This window comes from Anser brachyrhynchus (assembly GCF_964034855.1).
Source record: "Anser brachyrhynchus genome assembly, chromosome: 9".
Lineage (NCBI taxonomy): Eukaryota > Metazoa > Chordata > Aves > Anseriformes > Anatidae > Anser > Anser brachyrhynchus.
In genome coordinates, this window is record NC_137703.1 from 28,256,807 (window position 1) to 28,280,866 (window position 24,060).

The following is a 24,060-nucleotide window of genomic DNA, read 5'->3' on the forward strand; positions in this document are numbered from 1 at the left end:
GCACCACTGGAGATGCACTGCAGTGAGTCCACAGAGTGCACTAGCACCACTGGGGATGCAGTGCAGTGAGTCCAGAGAGTGCGCTGGAACCACTGGGGATGCAGTGCAGTGAGTCCAGAGAGTGCACTGGCACCACTGATGATGCAGTGCAGTCAGTCCAGAGAGTGAACTGGCACCAGTGGGGATGCACTGCAGTGAGTCCAGTGAGTGCACTGGCACCACTGGGGATGCAGTGCAGTGAGTCCAGAGAGTGAACTGGCACCACTGGGGAAGTAGTGCAGTGAGTCCAGAGAGTGCAGTGGCACCACTGGGGATGCAGTGCAGTGAGTCCAGAGAGTGCACTGGCACCACTGAGAATGCACTTCAGTGAGTCCAGAGATTGCACTGGCACCACTGGGGATGCACTGCAGTGAGTCCAGAGATTGCACTGGCACCACTGGGGATGCAGTGCAGTGAGTCCAGAGAGTGCACTGGCACTACTGGGGATGCAGTGCAGTGAGTCCAGAGAGTGCACTTGCACCACTGGGGATGCACTGCAGTGAGTCCAGAGAGTGCACTGTCACTACTGGGGATGCAGTGCAGTGAGTCCAGAGAGTGCACTGGCCCCACTGGGGATGCAGTGCAGTGAGTCCTGAGAGTGCACTGGCACCACTGGGGATGCACTGCAGTGAGTCCAGAGATTGCACTGGCACCACTGGGGATGCAGTACAGTGAGTCCACACAGTGCACTAGCACCACTGGGGATGCAGTGCAGTGAGTCCAGAGAGTGCACTGGCCCCACTGGGGATGCACTGCAGTGAGTCCAGAGATTGCACCGGCACCACTGGGGATGCAGTACAGTGAGTCCACACAGTGCACTAGCACCACTGGGGATGCAGTGCAGTGAGTCCAGAGAGCGCACTGGCACCACTGATAATGCACTTCAGTGAGTCCAGAGAGTGCACTGGCACCACTAGGGATGCACTGCAGTGAGTCCAGAGATTGCACTGGCACCACTGGGGATGCAGTGCAGTGAGTCCAGAGAGTGCACTGGCACCACTGAGAATGCACTTCAGTGAGTCCAGAGAGTGCACTGGCACCACTGGGGATGCAGTGCAGTGAGTCCAGAGATTGCACTGGCACCACTGGGGATGCAGTGCTGTGACTCCAGAGAGCGCACTGGCACCACTGGGGATGCAGTGCAGTGAGTCCAGAGAGTGCACTGGCACCACTGAGAATGCACTGCAGTGAGTCCAGAGAGTGCACTGGCACCACTGGGGATGCAGTGCAGTGAGTCCAGAGATTGCACTGGCACCACTGGGGATGCAGTGCTGTGACTCCAGAGAGCGCACTGGCACCACTGGGGATGCAGTGCTGTGACTCCAGAGAGTGCACTGGCACCACTGGGGATGCACTGCAGTGACTCGAAAGAGTGCACTGGCACCACTGGGGAAGCAGTGCAGTGAGTCCAGAGAGTGCACTGGCTCCACTGGGGTTGCACTGCAGTGAGTCCAGAGAGTGCACTGTCACTACTGGGGATGCAGTGCAGTGAGTCCAGAGAGTGCACTGGCACCACTGAGAATGCACTTCAGTGAGTCCAGAGAGTGCACTGGCACCACTGGGGATGCACTGCAGTGAGTCCAGAGATTGCACTGGCACCACTGGGGATGCAGTACAGTGAGTCCACACAGTGCAGTAGCACCACTGGGGATGCAGTGCAGTGAGTCCAGAGAGTGCACTGGCTCCACTGGGGATGCAGTGCAGTGAGTCCAGAGAGTGCACTGGCACCACTGGTGATGCACTGCTGTGAGTCCAGAGAGTGCTCTTGCACCACAGGGGATGCAGCGCAGTGACTCAAGAGAGTGCACTGGCAGCACTGGGGATGCAGTGCAGTGAGTCCAGAGAGTGCAATGGCACCACTGCGGATGCACTGCAGTGAGTCCAGAGAGTGCACTGGCTCCACTGGGGATGCAGTGCAGTGAGTCCAGAGAGTGCACTGGCACCACTGGGGATGCACTGCAGTGAGTCCAGAGAGTGTACTGGCACCACTGGGGATGCACTGAAGTGAGTCCAGAGAGTGCAGTGGCACCACTGAGAATGCACTTCAGTGAGTCCAGAGAGTGCACTGGCACCACTGGGGATGCAGTGCAGTGAGTCCACAGAGTGCACTAGCACTACTGGGGATGCAGTGCAGTGAGTCCAGAGAGTGCGCTGGAACCACTGGGGATGCAGTGCAGTGAGTCCAGAGAGTGCACTGGCACCACTGGGGATGCAGTGCAGTGACTCCAGAGAGTGCACTGGCACCACTGGGGATGCACTGCAGTGAGTCCAGTGAGTGCACTGGCACCACTGGGGATGCAGTGCAGTGACTCCAGAGAGTGCACTGGCACCACTGGGGATACAGTGCAGTGAGTCCAGAGAGTGCAGTGGCACCACTGGGGATGCAGTGCAGTGAGTCCAGAGAGTGCACTGGCAGCACTGGGGATGCAGTGCAGTGAGTCCAGAGAGTGCACCGGCACCACTGGGGATGCAGTTCAGTGAGTCCAGAGAGTGCACTGGCACCACTGGGGATGCAGTGCAGTGAGTCCAGAGAGTGCACTGGCACCACTGAGAATGCAGTGCTGTGACTCCAGAGAGCGCACAGGCACCACTGGGGATGCAGTGCAGTGAGTCCAGAGAGTGCACTGGCACCACTGGTGATGCACAGCTGTGAGTCCAGAGAGTGCTCTTGCAACACAGTTGATGCAGTGCAGTGACTCAAGAGAGTGCACTGGCAGCACTGGGGATGCAGTGCAGTGAGTCCAGAGAGTGCACTGGCACCACTGGAGAAGCAGTGCAGTGAGTCCAGAGAGTGCAATGGCACCACTGCGGATGCACTGCAGTGAGTCCAGAGAGTGCACTGGCTGCACTGGGGATGCACTGCAGTGAGTCCAGAGAGTGCACTGGCACCACTGGGGATGCACTGCAGTGAGTCCAGAGAGTGCACTGGCACCACTGAGAATGCACTTCAGTGAGTCCAGAGAGTGCACTGGCACCACTGGGGATGCACTGCAGTGAGTCCACAGAGTGCGCTGGCACCAGTGGGGATGCACTGCAGTGAGTCCAGTGAGTGCACTGGCACCACTGGGGATGCAGTGCAGTGAGTCCAGAGAGTGCACTGGCACCACTGGGGAAGCAGTGCAGTGAGTCCAGAGAGTGCAGTAGCACCACTAGGGATGCAGTGCAGTGAGTCCAGAGAGTGCACTGGCAGCACTGGGGATGCAGTGCAGTGAGTCCAGAGAGTGCACTGGCACCACTGGGGATGCAGTTCAGTGAGTCCAGAGAGTGCACTGGCACCACTGGGGATGCAGTGCAGTGAGTCCAGAGAGTGCACTGGCACCACTGAGAATGCACTTCAGTGAGTCCAGAGCGCGCACAGGCACCACTGGGGATGCACTTCAGTGAGTCCAGAGAGTGCACTGGCACCACTGGGGATGCAGTGCAGTGAGTCCACAGAGTGCACTGGCACCACTGGTGATGCACTGCTGTGAGTCCAGAGAGTGCTCTTGCACCACAGGGGATGCAGTGCAGTGACTCAAGAGAGTGCACTGGCAGCACTGGGGATGCAGTGCAGTGAGTCCAGAGAGTGCACTGGCACCACTGGAGATGCAGTGCAGTGAGTCCAGAGAGTGCAATGGCACCACTGCGGATGCACTGCAGTGAGTCCAGAGAGTGCACTGGCTGCACTGGGGATGCACTGCAGTGAGTCCAGAGAGTGCACTGGCACCACTGGGGATGCACTGCAGTGAGTCCAGAGAGTGCACTGGCACCACTGGGGATGCAGTGCAGTGAGTCCAGAGAGTGCACTGGAACCACTGGGGATGCAGTGCAGTGAGTCCAGAGAGTGCACTGGCACCACTGGGGATGCAGTGCAGTGAGTCCACAGAGTACACTGGCACCAGGGGGGATGCACTGCAGTGAGTCCAGTGAGTGCACTGGCACCACTGGGGATGCAGTGCAGTGAGTCCAGAGAGTGCACTGGCACCACTGGGGAAGTAGTGCAGTGAGTCCAGAGAGTGCAGTGGCACCACTGGGGATGCAGTGCAGTGAGTCCAGAGAGTGCACTGGCACCACTGAGAATGCACTTCAGTGAGTCCAGAGAGTGCACTGGCACCACTGGGGATGCAGTGCAGTGAGTCCAGAGATTGCACTGGCACCACTGGGGATGCAGTGCTGTGACTCCAGAGAGCGCACAGGCACCACTGGGGATGCAGTGCAGTGAGTCCAGAGAGTGCACTGGCACCACTGGGGATGCACTGCAGTGAGCCCAGAGAGTGCACTGGCACCAGTGGGGATGCACTGCAGTGAGTCCAGTGAGTGCACTGGCACCACTGGGGAAGCAGTGCAGTGAGTCCAGAGAGTGCAGAGGCACCACTGGTGATGCAGTTTAGTGAGTCCAGAGAGTGCACTGGCACCACTGGGGATGCAGTGCAGTGAGTCCAGAGAGTGCACTGGCACTACTGGGGATGCAGTGCAGTGAGTCCAGAGAGTGCACTGGCACCACTGGGGATGCACTGCAGTGAGTCCAGAGAGTGCACTGTCACTACTGGGGATGCAGTGCAGTGAGTCCAGAGAGTGCACTGGCCCCACTGGGGATGCAGTGCAGTGAGTCCTGAGAGTGCACTGGCACCACTGGGGATGCACTGCAGTGAGTCCAGAGATTGCACTGGCACCACTGGGGATGCAGTACAGTGAGTCCACACAGTGCACTAGCACCACTGGGGATGCAGTGCAGTGAGTCCAGAGAGTGCACTGGCCCCACTGGGGATGCACTGCAGTGAGTCCAGAGATTGCACTGGCACCACTGGGGATGCAGTACAGTGAGTCCACACAGTGCACTAGCACCACTGGGGATGCAGTGCAGTGAGTCCAGAGAGCGCACTGGCACCACTGATAATGCACTTCAGTGAGTCCAGAGAGTGCACTGGCACCACTAGGGATGCACTGCAGTGAGTCCAGAGATTGCACTGGCACCACTGGGGATGCAGTTCAGTTAGTCCAGAGAGTGCACTAGCACCACTGGGGATGCAGTGCAGTGAGTCCAGAGAGTGCACTGGCACCACTGAGAATGCACTTCAGTGAGTCCAGAGAGTGCACTGGCACCACTGGGGATGCAGTGCAGTGAGTCCAGAGATTGCACTGGCACCACTGGGGATGCAGTGCTGTGACTCCAGAGAGCGCACTGGCACCACTGGGGATGCAGTGCAGTGAGTCCAGAGAGTGCACTGGCACCACTGGGGATGCACTGCAGTGACTCGAAAGAGTGCACTGGCACCACTGGGGAAGCAGTGCAGTGAGTCCAGAGAGTGCACTGGCTCCACTGGGGATGCACTGCAGTGAGTCCAGAGAGTGCACTGTCACTACTGGGGATGCAGTGCAGTGAGTCCAGAGAGTGCACTGGCACCACTGAGAATGCACTTCAGTGAGTCCAGAGAGTGCACTGGCACCACTGGGGATGCACTGCAGTGAGTCCAGAGATTGCACTGGCACCACTGGGGATGCAGTACAGTGAGTCCACACAGTGCAGTAGCACCACTGGGGATGCAGTGCAGTGAGTCCAGAGAGTGCACTGGCTCCACTGGGGATGCAGTGCAGTGAGTCCAGAGAGTGCACTGGCACCACTGGTGATGCACTGCTGTGAGTCCAGAGAGTGCTCTTGCACCACAGGGGATGCAGCGCAGTGACTCAAGAGAGTGCACTGGCAGCACTGGGGATGCAGTGCAGTGAGTCCAGAGAGTGCAATGGCACCACTGCGGATGCACTGCAGTGAGTCCAGAGAGTGCACTGGCTCCACTGGGGATGCAGTGCAGTGAGTCCAGAGAGTGCACTGGCACCACTGGGGATGCACTGCAGTGAGTCCAGAGAGTGTACTGGCACCACTGGGGATGCACTGAAGTGAGTCCAGAGAGTGCAGTGGCACCACTGAGAATGCACTTCAGTGAGTCCAGAGAGTGCACTGTCACCACTGGGGATGCAGTGCAGTGAGTCCACAGAGTGCACTAGCACTACTGGGGATGCAGTGCAGTGAGTCCAGAGAGTGCGCTGGAACCACTGGGGATGCAGTGCAGTGAGTCCAGAGAGTGCACTGGCACCACTGGGGATGCAGTGCAGTGACTCCAGAGAGTGCACTGGCACCACTGGGGATGCACTGCAGTGAGTCCAGTGAGTGCACTGGCACCACTGGGGATGCAGTGCAGTGAGTCCAGAGAGTGCACTGGCACCACTGGGGATAGAGTGCAGTGAGTCCAGAGAGTGCACTGGCACCACTGGGGATGCAGTGCAGTGAGTCCAGAGAGTGCACTGGCAGCACTGGGGATGCAGTGCAGTGAGTCCAGAGAGTGCACTGGCACCACTGGGGATGCAGTTCAGTGAGTCCAGAGAGTGCACTGGCACCACTGGGGATGCAGTGCAGTGAGTCCAGAGAGTGCACTGGCACCACTGAGAATGCAGTGCTGTGACTCCAGAGAGCGCACAGGCACCACTGGGGATGCAGTGCAGTGAGTCCAGAGAGTGCACTGGCACCACTGGTGATGCACAGCTGTGAGTCCAGAGAGTGCTCTTGCAACACAGTTGATGCAGTGCAGTGACTCAAGAGAGTGCACTGGCAGCACTGGGGATGCAGTGCAGTGAGTCCAGAGAGTGCACTGGCACCACTGGAGAAGCAGTGCAGTGAGTCCAGAGAGTGCAATGGCACCACTGCGGATGCACTGCAGTGAGTCCAGAGAGTGCACTGGCTCCACTGGGGATGCACTGCAGTGAGTCCAGAGAGTGCACTGGCACCACTGGGGATGCACTGCAGTGAGTCCAGAGAGTGTACTGGCACCACTGGGGATGCACTGAAGTGAGTCCAGAGAGTGCACTGGCACCACTGGGGATGCACTGCCGTGAGTCCAGAGAGTGCACTGGCACCACTGGGGATGCACTGCAGTGAGTCCACAGAGTGCACTGGCACCAGTGGGGATGCACTGCAGTGAGTCCAGTGAGTGCACTGGCACCACTGGGGATGCAGTGCAGTGAGTCCAGAGAGTGCACTGGCACCACTGGGGAAGCAGTGCAGTGAGTCCAGAGAGTGCAGTAGCACCACTAGGGATGCAGTGCAGTGAGTCCAGAGAGTGCACTGGCAGCACTGGGGATGCAGTGCAGTGAGTCCAGAGAGTGCACTGGCACCACTGGGGATGCAGTTCAGTGAGTCCAGAGAGTGCACTGGCACCACTGGGGATGCAGTGCAGTGAGTCCAGAGAGTGCACTGGCACCACTGAGAATGCACTTCAGTGAGTCCAGAGAGTGCACTGGCACCACTGGGGATGCAGTTCAGTGAGTCCAGAGATTGCACTGGCACCACTGGGGATGCAGTGCTGTGACTCCAGAGCGCGCACAGGCACCACTGGGGATGTACTTCAGTGAGTCCAGAGAGTGCACTGGCACCACTGGGGATGCAGTGCAGTGAGTCCACAGAGTGCACTGGCACCACTGGTGATGCACTGCTGTGAGTCCAGAGAGTGCTCTTGCACCACAGGGGATGCAGTGCAGTGACTCAAGAGAGTGCACTGGCAGCACTGGGGATGCAGTGCAGTGAGTCCAGAGAGTGCACTGGCACCACTGGAGATGCAGTGCAGTGAGTCCAGAGAGTGCAATGGCACCACTGCGGATGCACTGCAGTGAGTCCAGAGAGTGCACTGGCTCCACTGGGGATGCACTGCAGTGAGTCCAGAGAGTGCACTGGCACCACTGGGGATGCACTGCAGTGAGTCCAGAGAGTGTACTGGCACCACTGGGGATGCACTGAAGTGAGTCCAGAGAGTGCACTGGCACCACTGAGAATGCACTTCAGTGAGTCCAGAGAGTGCACTGGCACCACTGGGGATGCACTGCAGTGAGTCCACAGAGTGCACTGGCACCAGTGGGGATGCACTGCAGTGAGTCCAGTGAGTGCACTGGCACCACTGGGGATGCAGTGCAGTGAGTCCAGAGAGTGCACTGGCACCACTGGGGAAGCAGTGCAGTGAGTCCAGAGAGTGCAGTAGCACCACTAGGGATGCAGTGCAGTGAGTCCAGAGAGTGCACTGGCAGCACTGGGGATGCAGTGCAGTGAGTCCAGAGAGTGCACTGGCACCACTGGGGATGCAGTTCAGTGAGTCCAGAGAGTGCACTGGCACCACTGGGGATGCAGTGCAGTGAGTCCAGAGAGTGCACTGGCACCACTGAGAATGCACTTCAGTGAGTCCAGAGAGTGCACTGGCACCACTGGGGATGCAGTTCAGTGAGTCCAGAGATTGCACTGGCACCACTGGGGATGCAGTGCTGTGACTCCAGAGCGCGCACAGGCACCACTGGGGATGTACTTCAGTGAGTCCAGAGAGTGCACTGGCACCACTGGGGATGCAGTGCAGTGAGTCCACAGAGTGCACTGGCACCACTGGTGATGCACTGCTGTGAGTCCAGAGAGTGCTCTTGCACCACAGGGGATGCAGTGCAGTGACTCAAGAGAGTGCACTGGCAGCACTGGGGATGCAGTGCAGTGAGTCCAGAGAGTGCACTGGCACCACTGGAGATGCAGTGCAGTGAGTCCAGAGAGTGCAATGGCACCACTGCGGATGCACTGCAGTGAGTCCAGAGAGTGCACTGGCTGCACTGGGGATGCACTGCAGTGAGTCCAGAGAGTGCACTGGCACCACTGGGGATGCACTGCAGTGAGTCCAGAGAGTGTACTGGCACCACGGGGGATGCAGTGCAGTGAGTCCAGAGAGTGCGCTGGAACCACTGGGGATGCAGTGCAGTGAGTCCAGAGAGTGCACTGGCACCACTGGGGATGCAGTGCAGTGAGTCCACAGAGTGCACTGGCACCAGTGGGGATGCACTGCAGTGAGTCCAGTGAGTGCACTGGCACCACTGGGGATGCAGTGCAGTGAGTCCAGAGAGTGCACTGGCACCACTGGGGAAGCAGTGCAGTGAGTCCAGAGAGTGCAGTGGCACCACTAGCGATGCAGTGCAGTGAGTCCAGAGAGTGCACTGGCAGCACTGGGGATGCAGTGCAGTGAGTCCAGAGAGTGCACTGGCACCACTGGGGATGCAGTGCAGTGAGTCCAGAGAGTGCACTGGCACCACTGGGGATGCAGTGCAGTGAGTCCAGAGAGTGCACTGGCACCACTGAGAATGCACTTCAGTGAGTCCAGAGAGTGCACTGGTACCACTGGGGATGCATTGCAGTGAGTCCAGAGATTGCACTGGCACCACTGGGGATGCAGTGCTGTGACTCCAGAGAGCGCACAGGCACCACTGGGGATGCAGTGCAGTGAGTCCAGAGAGTGCACTGGCACCACTGGGGATGCACTGCAGTGAGCCCAGAGAGTGCACTGGCACCAGTGGGGATGCACTGCAGTGAGTCCAGTGAGTGCACTGGCACCACTGGGGAAGCAGTGCAGTGAGTCCAGAGAGTGCAGAGGCACCACTGGTGATGCAGTTTAGTGAGTCCAGAGAGTGCACTGGCACCACTGGGGATGCAGTGCAGTGAGTCCAGTCAGTGTACTGGCTCCACTGGGGATGCACTGCAGTGAGTCCAGAGAGTGCACTGGCACCACTGAGAATGCACTTCAGTGAGTCCAGAGAGTGCACTGGCAGCACTGGGGATGCACTTCAGTGAGTCCAGAGAGTGCACTGGCACCACTGGGGATGCAGTGCTGTGACTCCAGAGAGTGCACTGTCACCACCGGGGATGCAGTGCAGTGAGTCCACGGAGTGCACTGGCACCACTGGGGATGCAGTGCAGTGAGTCCAGAGAGTGCACTGGCACCACTGGGGATGCACTGCAGTGAGTCCAGAGAGTGCAGAGGCACCACTGGTGATGCAGTTTAGTGAGTCCAGAGAGTGCAGAGGCACCACTGGTGATGCAGTTTAGTGAGTCCAGAGAGTGCACTGGCACCACTGGGGATGCAGTGCAGTGAGTCCAGAGAGTGCACTGGCACCACTGGTGATGCAGTGCAGTGAGTCCAGAGAGTGCACTGGCACTACCTGTGATGCAGTGCAGTGAGTCCAGAGAGTGCACTGGCACCAATGGGGCTGCAGTGCAGTGAGTCCAGAGAGTGCACTGGCACCACTGGGGATGCAGTGCAGTGAGTCCAGAGAGTGCACTGGCACCAGTGGGGATGCACTGCAGTGAGTCCAGAGAGTGCACTGGCACCACTGGGGATGCAGTGCAGTGAGTCCAGAGAGTACACTGGCACCAGTGGGGATGCAGTGCAGTGAGTCCAGAGAGTGCACTGGCACCACTGGGGATGCACTGCAGTGCGTCCAGAGAGTACACTGGCACCAGTGGGGATGCAGTGCAGTGAGTCCAGAGAGTGCACTGGCACCACTGGGGATGCAGTGCAGTGAGTCCAGAGAGTGCACTGGCACCACTGGGGATGTGTCCAGTGAGTCCAGTGAGTGCACTGGCACCACTGGGGATGCAGTGCAGTGAGTCCAGAGAGTACACTGGCACCAGTGGGGATGCAGTGCAGTGAGTCCAGAGAGTGCACTGGCACCACTGGGGATGCAGTGCAGTCAGTCCAGTGAGTGCACTGGCACCACTGGGGGTGCAGTACAGTGAGTCCAGAGAGTGCACTGGCACCACTGGGGATGCAGTGCAGTGAGTCCAGACAGTGCACTGGCACCACTGGGGATGCCCTGCAGTGAGTCCAGAGAGTGCACTGGCACCACTGGGGATGCAGTGCAGTGAGTCCAGAGAGTGCACTGGCACCACTGGGGATGCAGTGCAGTGAGTCCAGAGAGTGCACTGGCGCCACTGGGGATGCACTGCAGTGAGTCCAGAGAGTGCACTGGCACCACTGGGGATGCACTGCAGTGAGTCCAGAGAGTGCACTGGCACCACTGGGGATGCACTGCAGTGAGTCCAGAGAGTGCACTGGCACCACTGGGGATGCAGTACAGTGAGTCCACAGAGTGCACTGGCACCACTGGGGATGCACTGCAGTGAGTCCAGAGAGTGCACTGGCACCACTGGGGATGCAGTGCAGTGAGTCCAGAGAGTGCACTGGCACCACTGGGGATGCAGTGCAGTGAGTCCAGAGAGTGCTTTGGCACCACTGGGGATGCAGTGCAGTTACTCCAGAGACTGCACTGGCACCACCGGGGATGCAGTGCAGTGAGTCCAGAGACTGCACTGGCACCACTGGGGATGCAGTGCTGTGACTCCTGAGAGCGCACTGGCACCACTGGGGATGCAGTGCAGTGAGTCCAGAGAGTGCACTGGCACCACTGGGGATGCACTGCAGTGAGCCCAGAGAGTGCACTGGCACCAGTGGGGATGCACTGCAGTGAGTCCAGTGAGTGCACTGGCACCACTGGGGAAGCAGTGCAGTTAGTCCAGAGAGTGCAGTGGCACCACTGGTGATGCAGTTTAGTGAGTCCAGAGAGTGCACTGGCACCACTGGGGATGCAGTGCAGTGAGTCCAGTGAGTGTACTGGCACCACTGGGGATGCACTGCAGTGAGTCCAGAGAGTGCACTGGCACCACTGAGAATGCACTTCAGTGAGTCCAGAGAGTGCACTGGCACCACTGGGGATGCACTGCAGTGAGTCCAGAGAGTGCACGCGATCCACTGGGGATGCAGTGCAGTGAGTCCAGAGAGTGCACTGGCACCACTGGGGATGCAGTGCAGTGAGTCCAGAGAGTGCACTGGCACCACTGGGGATGCGGTGCTGGGAGTCCAGAGAGTGCTTTGGCACCAGTGGGGATGCAGTGCAGTTACTCCAGAGACTGCACTGGCACCACCGGGGATGCAGTGCAGTGAGGCCAGAGAGTGCACTGGCACCACTGGAGATGCAGTGCAGTGAGTCCAGAGAGTGCTCTGGCACCACTGGGGATGCAGTGCTGTGACTCCAGAGAGCGCACTGGCACCACTGGGGATGCAGTGCAGTGAGTCCAGAGAGTGCACTGGCACCACTGGGGATGCACTGCAGTGAGCCCAGAGAGTGCACTGGCACCAGTGGGGATGCACTGCAGTGAGTCCAGAGAGTGCACTGGCACCACTGGGGAAGCAGTGCAGTGAGTCCAGAGAGTGCAGTGGCACCACTGGGGATGCAGTTTAGTGAGTCCAGAGAGTGCACTGGCACCACTGGGGATGCAGTGCAGTGAGTCCAGTGAGTGTACTGGCACCACTGGGGATGCACTGCAGTGAGTCCAGAGAGTGCACTGGCACCACTGAGAATGCACTTCAATGAGTCCAGAGAGTGCACTGGCACCACTGGGGATGCACTGCAGTGAGTCCAGAGAGTGCAGTGGCACCACTGGGGATGCACTGCAGTGAGTCCAGAGAGTGCTTTGGCACCAGTGGGGATGCACTGCAGTTACTCCAGAGACTGCACTGGCACCACTGGGGATGCACTGCAGTGAGTCCAGAGAGTGCACTGGCACCAGTGGGGATGCACTGCAGTGAGTCCAGAGAGTGCACTGGCACCACTGGGGATGCACTGCAGTGAGTCCAGAGAGTGCACTGTCACCACTGGGGATGCAGTACAGTGAGTCCACAGAGTGCACTGGCACCACTGGAGATGCAGTGCAGTGAGTGCAGAGAGTGCACTGGCACCACTGGGGATGCAGTGCAGTGAATCCAGTGAGTGCACTGGCACCACTGGGGATGCAGTGCAGTGAGTCCAGAGAGTGCACTGGCACTACTGGGGATGCAGTGCAGTGAGTCCAGAGAGTGCACTGGCACCACTGGGGATGCACTGCATTGAGTCCAGAGAGTGCACTGTCACTACTGGGGATGCAGTGCAGTGAGTCCAGAGAGTGCACTGGCCCCACTGGGGATGCAGTGCAGTGAGTCCTGAGAGTGCACTGGCACCACTGGGGATGCACTGCAGTGAGTCCAGAGATTGCACTGGCACCACTGGGGATGCAGTACAGTGAGTCCACACAGTGCACTAGCACCACTGGGGATGCAGTGCAGTGAGTCCAGAGAGTGCACTGGCACCCCTGGGGATGCAGTGCAGTGAGTCCAGAGAGTGCACTGGCACCACTGGGCATGCACTGCTGTGAGTCCAGAGAGTGCTCTTGCACCACAGGGGATGCAGTGCAGTGACTCAAGAGAGTGCACTGGCAGCACTGGGGATGCAGTGCAGTGAGTACAGAGAGTGCACTGGCACCACTGGAGATGCAGTGCAGTGAGTCCAGAGAGTGCAATGGCACCACTGAGGATGCACTGCAGTGAGTCCAGAGAGTGCACTGGCTCCACTGGGGATGCACTGCAGTGAGTCCAGAGAGTGTACTGGCACCACTGGGGATGCACTGAAGTGAGTCCAGAGAGTGCACTGGCACCACTGAGAATGCACTGCAGTGAGTCCAGAGAGTGCACTGGCACCACTGGGGATGCACTGCAGTGAGTCCACAGAGTGCACTAGCACCACTGGGGATGCAGTGCAGTGAGTCCAGAGAGTGCGCTGGAACCACTGGGGATGCAGTGCAGTGAGTCCAGAGAGTGCACTGGCACCACTGGGGATGCAGTGCAGTGAGTCCAGAGAGTGCACTGGCACCAGTGGGGATGCACTGCAGTGAGTCCAGTGAGTGCACTGGCACCAGTGGGGATGCACTGCAGTGAGTCCAGAGAGTGCACTGGCACCACCTGTGATGCAGTGCAGTGAGTCCAGAGAGTGCAGTGGCACCACTAGGGATGCAGTGCAGTGAGTCCAGAGAGTGCAGTGGCACCACTGGGGATGCAGTTTAGTGAGTCCAGAGAGTGCACTGGCACCACTGGGGATGCAGTGCAGTGAGTCCAGTGACTGTACTGGCACCACTGGGGATGCACTGCAGTGAGTCCAGAGAGTGCACTGGCACCACTGAGAATGCACTTCAATGAGTCCAGAGAGTGCACTGGCACCACTGGGGATGCACTGCAGTGAGTCCAGAGAGTGCGGTGGCACCACTGGGGATGCACTGCAGTGAGTCCAGAGATTGCTTTGGCACCAGTGGGGATGCACTGCAGTTACTCCAGAGACTGCACTGGCACCACTGGGGATGCACTGCAGTGAGTCCAGAGAGTGCACTGGCACCAGTGGGGATGCACTGCAGTGAGTCCAGAGAGTGCACTGGCACCACTGGGGATGCACTGCAGTGAGTCCAGAGAGTGCACTGTCACCACTGGGGATGCAGTACAGTGAGTCCACAGAGTGCACTGGCACCACTGGATATGCAGTGCAGTGAGTCCAGAGAGTGCACTGGCACCACTGGGGATGCAGTGCAGTGAATCCAGTGAGTGCACTGGCAGCACTGGGGATGCAGTGCAGTGAGTCCAGAGAGTGCACTGGCACCCCTGGGGATGCAGTGCAGTGAGTCCAGAGAGTGCACTGGCACCACTGGGCATGCACTGCTGTGAGTCCTGAGAGTGCTCTTGCACCACAGGGGATGCAGTGCAGTGACTCAAGAGAGTGCACTGGCAGCACTGGGGATGCAGTGCAGTGAGTCCAGAGAGTGCACTGGCACCACTGGAGATGCAGTGCAGTGAGTCCAGAGAGTGCACTGTCACCACTGGGGATGCACTGCAGTGAGTCCAGAGAGTGCACTGGCTCCACTGGGGATGCACTGCAGTGAGTCCAGAGAGTGTACTGGCACCACTGGGGATGCACTGAAGTGAGTCCAGAGAGTGCACTGGCACCACTGAGAATGCACTTCAGTGAGTCCAGAGAGTGCACTGGCACCACTGGGGATGCACTGCAGTGAGTCCACAGAGTGCACTAGCACCACTGGGGATGCAGTGCAGTGAGTCCAGAGAGTGCGCTGGCACCACTGGGGATGCAGTGCAGTGAGTCCAGAGAGTGCACTGGCACCACTGGGGATGCACTGCAGTGAGTCCAGAGAGTGCACTGGCACCACTGAGAATGCACTTCAGTGAGTCCAGAGAGTGCACTGGCACCACTGGGGATGCAGTGCAGTGAGTCCAGAGAGTGCACTGGCACCACTGGGGATGCAGTGCTGTGACTCCAGAAGGTGCACTGGCACCACTGGGGATGGAGTGCAGTGAGTCCAGAGAGTGCACTGGCTCCACTGGGGATGCACTGCAGTGAGTCCACAGAGTGCACTAGAACCACTGGGGATGCAGTGCAGTGAGTCCAGAGAGTGCGCTGGAACCACTGGGAATGCAGTGCAGTGAGTCCAGAGAGTGCACTGGCACCACTGCGGATGCAGTGCAGTGAGTCCAGAGAGTGCACTGGCACCACTGGGGAAGCAGTGCAGAAAGTCCAGAGAGTGCAGTGGCACCACTAAGGATGCAGTGCAGTGAGTCCAGAGAGTGCGCTGGCACCACTGGGGATGCAGTGCAGTGAGTCCAGAGAGTGCACTGGCACCACTGGGGATGCACTGCAGTGAGTCCAGTGAGTGCACTGGCACCACTGGGGATGCACTGCAGTGAGTCCAGAGAGTGCACTGGCACCACTGAGAATGCACTTCAGTGAGTCCAGAGAGTGCACTGGCACCACTGGGGATGCAGTGCAGTAAGTCCAGAGATTGCACTGGCACCACTGGGGATGCAGTGCTGTGACTCCAGAGAGCGCACAGGCACCACTGGGGATGCAGTGCAGTGAGTCCAGAGAGTGCACTGGCACCACTGGGGATGCAGTGCAGTGAGTCCAGAGAGTGCACTGGCACCACTGGGGATGCGGTGCCGGGAGTCCAGAAAGTGCTTTGGCACCAGTGGGGATGCACTGTAGTTACTCCAGAGAGTGCACTGGCACCACTGGGGATGCAGTGCAGTGAGTCCAGAGAGTGCACTGGCACCACTGGGGATGCACTTCAGTGAGTCCAGAGAGTGCACTGTCACCACTGGGGATGCACTGCAGTGAGTCCAGAGAGTGCACTGTCACCACTGGGGATGCAGTGCAGTGAGTCCACAGAGTGCACTGGCACCACTGGGGATGCAGTGCAGTGAGTCCAGAGAGTGCACTGGCACCACTGGGGATGCACTGCAGTGAATCCAGAGAGTGCACTGGCACCACTGGGGATACAGTGCAGTGAGTCCAGAGAGTGCACTGGCACCACTGGGGATGCATTGCAGTGAGTCCAGAGAGTGCACTGGCACCACTGGGGATGCATTGCAGTGAGTCCAGAGAGTGCACTGGCACCACTGGGGATGCATTGCAGTGAGTCCAGAGAGTGCACTGGCACCACAGATGATGCAGTACAGTGAGTCCAGTGAGTGCACTGGCACCACTGGGGATGTAGTGCAGTGACTCGAGAGAGTGCACTTGCACCACTGGGGATGCAGTGCAGTGAGTCCAGAGAGTGCACTGGCACCACTGGGGATGCAGTGCAGTGAGTCCAGAGAGTGCACTGGCACCACTGGGGATGCGGTGCCGGGAGTCCAGAGAGTGCTTTGGCACCAGTGGGTATGCACTGCAGTTACTCCAGAGACTGCACTGGCACCACTGGGGATGCAGTGCAGTGAGTCCAGAGAGTGCACTGGCACCACTGGGGATGCACTGCAGTGAGTCCAGAGAGTGCACTGGCACCACTGGGGATGCACTGCAGTGAGTCCAGAGAGTGCACTGTCACCACTGGGGATGCAGTGCAGTGAGTCCACAGAGTGCACTGGCACCACTGGGGATGCAGTGCAGTGAGTCCAGAGAGTGCACTGGCACCACTGGGGATGCACTGCAGTGAATCCAGTGAGTGCACTGGCACCACTGGGGATACAGTGCAGTGAGTCCAGAGAGTGCACTGGCACCACTGGGGATGCAGTGCAGTGAGTCCAGAGAGTGCACTGGCACCACTGGGGATGCATTGCAGTGAGTCCAGAGAGTGCACTGGCACCACAGATGATGCAGTACAGTGAGTCCAGTGAGTGCACTGGCACCACTGGGGATGTAGTGCCGTGACTCGAGAGAGTGCACTTGCACCACTGGGGATGCAGTGCAGTGAGTCCAGAGAGTGCACTGGCACCACTGGGGATGCACTGCAGTGAGTCCAGAGAGTGCACTGGCACCACTGGGGATGCAGTGCAGTGAGTCCAGAGAGTGCACTGGCACCACTGGTGATGCACTGCAGTGAGTCCAGAGATTGCACTGGCACCACTGTGGATGCAGTGCAGTGAGTCCAGAGACTTCACTGGCACCACTGGGAATGCAGAGAAGTGAGTGCAGAGAGTGCACTGGCACCACTGGGGATGCAGTGCAGTGAGTCCAGAGAGTGCAATGGCACCACTGCGGATGCACTGCAGTGAGTCCAGAGAGTGCACTGGCACCACCTGTGATGCAGTGCAGTGAGTCCAGAGAGTGCACTGGCACCAATGGGGCTGCAGTGCAGTGAGTCCAAAGAGTGCACTGGCACCACTGGGAATGCACTGCAGTGAGTCCAGAGAGTGCACTGGCACCACTCGGGATGCAGTACAGTGAGTCCAGAGAGTGCACTGGCACCACTGGGGATGCACTGCAGTGAGTCCAGAGAGTGCAATGGCACCACTGGGGATGCACTTCAGTGAGTCCAGAGATTGCACTGGCACCACTGGGGATGCAGTGCAGTGAGTCCAGAGAGTGCACTGGCACCACTGGGGATGCAGTGCATTGAGTCCAGAGAGTGCACTGGCACAAGTGGGGATGCACTGAAGTGTGTCCAGAGAGTGCACTGACACCACTGGGGATGCAGTGCAGTGAGTCCAGAGAGTGCACTGGCACCACTGGGGATGCACTGCAGTGAGTCCAGAGAGTACACTGGCACCAGTGGGGATGCAGTGCAGTGAGTCCAGAGAGTGCACTGGCACCACTGGGGATACACTGCAGTGAGTCCAGAGAGTGCACTGGCACCACTGGGGATGTGTCCAGTGAGTCCAGTGAGTGCACTGGCACCACTGGGGATGCAGTGCAGTGAGTCCAGAGAGTACACTGGCACCAGTGGGGATGCAGTGCAGTGAGTCCAGAGAGTGCACTGGCACCACTGGGGATGCAGTGCAGTCAGTCCAGTGAGTGCACTGGCACCACTGGGGGTGCAGTACAGTGAGTCCAGAGAGTGCTCTGGCACCACTGGGGATGCACTGCAGTGTGTCCACAGAGTGCACTAGCACCACTGCGGATGCAGTGCAGTGAGTCCAGAGAGTGCACTGGCACCACTGGGGATGCAGTGCAGTGAGTCCAGAGAGTGCACTGGCACCACTGGGGATGCAGTGCAGTGAGTCCAGAGAGTGCACTGGCTCCACTGGGGATGCACTGCAGTGAGTCCACAGAGTGCACTAGAACCACTGGGGATGCAGTGCAGTGAGTCCAGAGAGTGCGCTGGAACCACTGGGGATGCAGTGCAGTGAGTCCAGAGAGTGCACTGGCACCACTGCGGATGCAGTGCAGTGAGTCCAGAGAGTGCACTGGCACCACTGGGGAAGCAGTGCAGAAAGTCCAGAGAGTGCAGTGGCACCACTAAGGATGCAGTGCAGTGAGTCCAGAGAGTGCGCTGGCACCACTGGGGATGCAGTGCAGTGAGTCCAGAGAGTGCACTGGCACCACCGGGGATGCAGTTCAGTGAGTCCAGAGAGTGCACTGGCACCACTGGGGATGCACTGCAGTGAGTCCAGAGAGTGCACTGGCACCACTGAGAATGCACTTCAGTGAGTCCAGAGAGTGCACTGGCACCACTGGGGATGCAGTGCAGTAAGTCCAGAGATTGCACTGGCACCACTGGGGCTGCAGTGCTGTGACTCCAGAGAGCGCACAGGCACCACTGGGGATGCAGTGCAGTGAGTCCAGAGAGTGCACTGGCACCACTGGGGATGCACTGCAGTGAGCCCAGAGAGTGCACTGGCACCACTGGGGATGCACTGCAGTGAGTCCAGTGAGTGCACTGGCACCACTGGGGAAGCAGTGCAGTGAGTCCAGAGAGTGCAGAGGCACCACTGGTGATGCAGTTTAGTGAGTCCAGAGAGTGCACTGGCACCACTGGGGATGCAGTGCAGTGAGTCCAGTGAGTGTACTGGCACCACTGGGGATGCACTGCAGTGAGTCCAGAGAGTGCACTGGCACCACTGCGAATGCACTTCAGTGAGTCCAGAGAGTGCACTGGCACCACTGGGGATGCACTGCAGTGAGTCCAGAGAGTGCACTGGCACCACTGGGGATGCACTGCAGTGAGTCCAGAGAGTGCACTGGCACCACTGGGGATGCAGTGCTGTGACTCCAGAGAGTGCACTGGCACCACTGGGGATGCAGTGCAGTGAGTCCAGAGAGTGCACTGGCACCACTGGGGATGCGGTGCCGGGAGTCCAGAAAGTGCTTTGGCACCAGTGGGGATGCACTGTAGTTACTCCAGAGAGTGCACTGGCACCACTGGGGATGCAGTGCAGTGAGTCCAGAGAGTGCACTGGCACCACTGGGGATGCACTTCAGTGAGTCCAGAGAGTGCACTGTCACCACTGGGGATGCACTGCAGTGAGTCCAGAGAGTGCACTGTCACCACTGGGGATGCAGTGCAGTGAGTCCACAGAGTGCACTGGCACCACTGGGTATGCACTGCAGTGAGTCCAGAGAGTGCACTGTCACCACTGGGGATGCAGTGCAGTGAGTCCACAGAGTGCACTGGCACCACTGGGGATGCAGTGCAGTGAGTCCAGAGAGTGCACTGGCACCACTGGGGATGCACTGCAGTGAATCCAGAGAGTGCACTGGCACCACTGGGGATACAGTGCAGTGAGTCCAGAGAGTGCACTGGCACCACTGGGGATGCATTGCAGTGAGTCCAGAGAGTGCACTGGCACCACTGGGGATGCATTGCAGTGAGTCCAGAGAGTGCACTGGCACCACTGGGGATGCATTGCAGTGAGTCCAGAGAGTGCACTGGCACCACAGATGATGCAGTACAGTGAGTCCAGTGAGTGCACTGGCACCACTGGGGATGTAGTGCAGTGACTCGAGAGAGTGCACTTGCACCACTGGGGATGCAGTGCAGTGAGTCCAGAGAGTGCACTGGCACCACTGGGGATGCAGTGCAGTGAGTCCAGAGAGTGCACTGGCACCACTGGGGATGCGGTGCCGGGAGTCCAGAGAGTGCTTTGGCACCAGTGGGTATGCACTGCAGTTACTCCAGAGACTGCACTGGCACCACTGGGGATGCAGTGCAGTGAGTCCAGAGAGTGCACTGGCACCACTGGGGATGCACTGCAGTGAGTCCAGAGAGTGCACTGGCACCACTGGGGATGCAGTGCAGTGAGTCCAGAGAGTGCACTGTCACCACTGGGGATGCAGTGCAGTGAGTCCACAGAGTGCACTGGCACCACTGGGGATGCAGTGCAGTGAGTCCAGAGAGTGCACTGGCACCACTGGGGATGCACTGCAGTGAATCCAGTGAGTGCACTGGCACCACTGGGGATACAGTGCAGTGAGTCCAGAGAGTGCACTGGCACCACTGCGGATGCAGTGCAGTGAGTCCAGAGAGTGCACTGGCACCACTGGGGATGCATTGCAGTGAGTCCAGAGAGTGCACTGGCACCACAGATGATGCACTACAGTGAGTCCAGTGAGTGCACTGGCACCACTGGGGATGTAGTGCCGTGACTCGAGAGAGTGCACTTGCACCACTGGGGATGCAGTGCAGTGAGTCCAGAGAGTGCACTGGCACCACTGGGGATGCACTGCAGTGAGTCCAGAGAGTGCACTGGCACCACTGGGGATGCAGTGCAGTGAGTCCAGAGAGTGCACTGGCACCACTGGTGATGCACTGCAGTGAGTCCAGAGATTGCACTGGCACCACTGTGGATGCAGTGCAGTGAGTCCAGAGACTTCACTGGCACCACTGGGAATGCAGAGAAGTGAGTGCAGAGAGTGCACTGGCACCACTGGGGATGCAGTGCAGTGAGTCCAGAGAGTGCAATGGCACCACTGCGGATGCACTGCAGTGAGTCCAGAGAGTGCACTGGCACCACCTGTGATGCAGTGCAGTGAGTCCAGAGAGTGCACTGGCACCAATGGGGCTGCAGTGCAGTGAGTCCAAAGAGTGCACTGGCACCACTGGGAATGCACTGCAGTGAGTCCAGAGAGTGCACTGGCACCACTGGGGATGCACTGCAGTGAGTCCAGAGAGTGCAATGGCACCACTGGGGATGCACTTCAGTGAGTCCAGAGATTGCACTGGCACCACTGGGGATGCAGTGCAGTGAGTCCAGAGAGTGCACTGGCACCACTGGGGATGCAGTGCATTGAGTCCAGAGAGTGCACTGGCACAAGTGGGGATGCACTGAAGTGAGTCCAGAGAGTGCACTGACACCACTGGGGATGCAGTGCAGTGAGTCCAGAGAGTGCACTGGCACCACTGGGGATGCACTGCAGTGAGTCCAGAGAGTACACTGGCACCAGTGGGGATGCAGTGCAGTGAGTCCTGAGAGTGCACTGGCACCACTGGGGATACACTGCAGTGAGTCCAGAGAGTGCACTGGCACCACTGGGGATGTGTCCAGTGAGTCCAGTGAGTGCACTGGCACCACTGGGGATGCAGTGCAGTGAGTCCAGAGAGTACACTGGCACCACTGGGGATGCAGTGCAGTGAGTCCAGAGAGTGCACTGGCACCACTGGGGATGCAGTGCAGTCAGTCCAGTGAGTGCACTGGCACCACTGGGGGTGCAGTACAGTGAGTCAAGAGAGTGCTCTGGCACCACTGGGGATGCACTGCAGTGTGTCCACAGAGTGCACTAGCACCACTGCGGATGCAGTGCAGTGAGTCCAGAGAGTGCACTGGCACCACTGGGGATGCAGTGCAGTGAGTCCAGAGAGTGCACTGGCACCACTGGGGATGCAGTGCAGTGAGTCCAGAGAGTGCACTGGCACCAGTGGGGATGCACTGCAGTGAGTCCAGTGAGTGCACTGGCACCACTGGGGATGCAGTGCAGTGAGTCCAGAGAGTGCACTGGCACCACTGGGGAAGCAGTGCAGTGAGTCCAGAGAGTGCAGTGGCACCACTAGGGATGCAGTGCAGTGAGTCCAGAGAGTGCACTGGCAGCACTGGGGATGCAGTGCAGTGAGTCCAGAGAGTGCACTGGCACAACTGGGGATGCAGTTCAGTGAGTCCAGAGAGTGCACTGGCACCACTGGGGATGCACTGCAGTGAGTCCAGAGAGTGCACTGGCACCACTGAGAATGCACTTCAGTGAGTCCAGAGAGTGCACTGGCACCACTGGGGATGCAGTGCAGTGAGTCCAGAGAGTGCACTGGCACCACTGGGGATGCACTGCAGTGAGTCCAGAGAGTGCACTGGCACCACTGGGGATGCACTGCAGTGAGCCCAGAGAGTGCACTGGCACCAGTGGGGATGCACTGCAGTGAGTCCAGTGAGTGCACTGGCACCACTGGGGAAGCAGTGCAGTGAGTCCAGAGAGTGCAGAGGCACCACTGGTGATGCAGTGCAGTGAGTCCAGAGAGTGCACTGGCACCACTGGGGATGCAGTGCAGTGAGTCCAGTGAGTGTACTGGCACCACTGGGGATGCACTGCAGTGAGTCCAGAGAGTGCACTGGCACAACTGAGAATGCACTTCAGTGAGTCCAGAGAGTGCACTGGCACCACTGGGAATGCACTTCAGTGAGTCCAGAGAGTGCACTGGCACCACTGGGGATGCACTGCAGTGAGTCCAGAGAGTGCACTGGCACCACTGGGGATGCAGTGCTGTGACTCCAGAGAGTGCACTGGCACCACTGGGGATGCAGTGCAGTGAGTCCAGAGAGTGCACTGGCACCACTGGGGATGCGGTGCCGGGAGTCCAGAGAGTGCTTTGGCACCAGTGGGGATGCACTGCAGTTACTCCAGAGTGTGCACTGGCACCACTGGGGATGCACTGCAGTGAGTCCAGAGAGTGCACTGGCACCGCTGGGGATGCACTGCAGTGAGTCCAGAGAGTGCACTGTCACCACTGGGGATGCACTGCAGTGAGTCCAGAGAGTGCACTGTCACCACTGGGGATGCAGTGCAGTGAGTCCACAGAGTGCACTGGCACCACTGGGGATGCAGTGCAGTGAGTCCAGAGAGTGCACTGGCACCACTGGGGATGCACTGCAGTGAATCCAGTGAGTGCACTGGCACCACTGGGGATACAGTGCAGTGAGTCCAGAGAGTGCACTGGCACCACTGGGGATGCAGTGCAGTGAGTCCAGAGAGTGCACTGGCACCACTGGGGATGCACTGCAGTGAGTCCAGAGAGTGCACTGGCACCACAGATGATGCAGTACAGTGAGTCCAGTGAGTGCACTGGCACCACTGGGGATGTAGTGCCGTGACTCGAGAGAGTGCACTTGCACCACTGGGGATGCAGTGCAGTGAGTCCAGAGAGTGCACTGGCAGCACTGGGGATGCACTGCAGTGAGTCCAGAGAGTGCACTGGCACCACTGGGGATGTGTCCAGTGAGTCCAGTGAGTGCACTGGCACCACTGGGGGTGCAGTACAGTGAGTCCAGAGAGTGCACTGGCTCCACTGGGGATGGAGTGCAGTGAGTCCACAGAGTGCACTAGCACCACTGGGGATGCAGTGCAGTGAGTCCAGAGAGTGCGCTGGAACCACTGGGGATGCAGTGCAGTGAGTCCAGAGAGTGCACTGGCACCACTGCGGATGCAGTGCAGTGAGTCCAGAGAGTGCACTGGCACCAGTGGGGATGCACTGCAGTGAGTCCAGTGAGTGCACTGGCACCACTGGGGAAGCAGTGCAGTGAGTCCAGAGAGTGCACTGGCACCACTAGGGATGCAGTGCAGTGAGTCCAGAGAGTGCACTGGCAGCACTGGGGATGCAGTGCAGTGAGTCCAGAGAGTGCACTGGCACCACTGGGGATGCAGTTCAGTGAGTCCAGAGAGTGCACTGGCACCACTGGGGATGCAGTGCAGTGAGTCCAGAGAGTGCACTGGCACCACTGAGAATGCACTTCAGTGAGTCCAGAGAGTGCACTGGCACCACTGGGGATGCAGTGCAGTGAGTCCAGAGATTGCACTGGCACCACTGGGGATGCAGTGCTGTGACTCCAGAGAGCGCACAGGCACCACTGGGGATGCACTGCAATGAGTCCAGAGAGTGCACTGGCACCACTGGGGATGCACTGCAGTGAG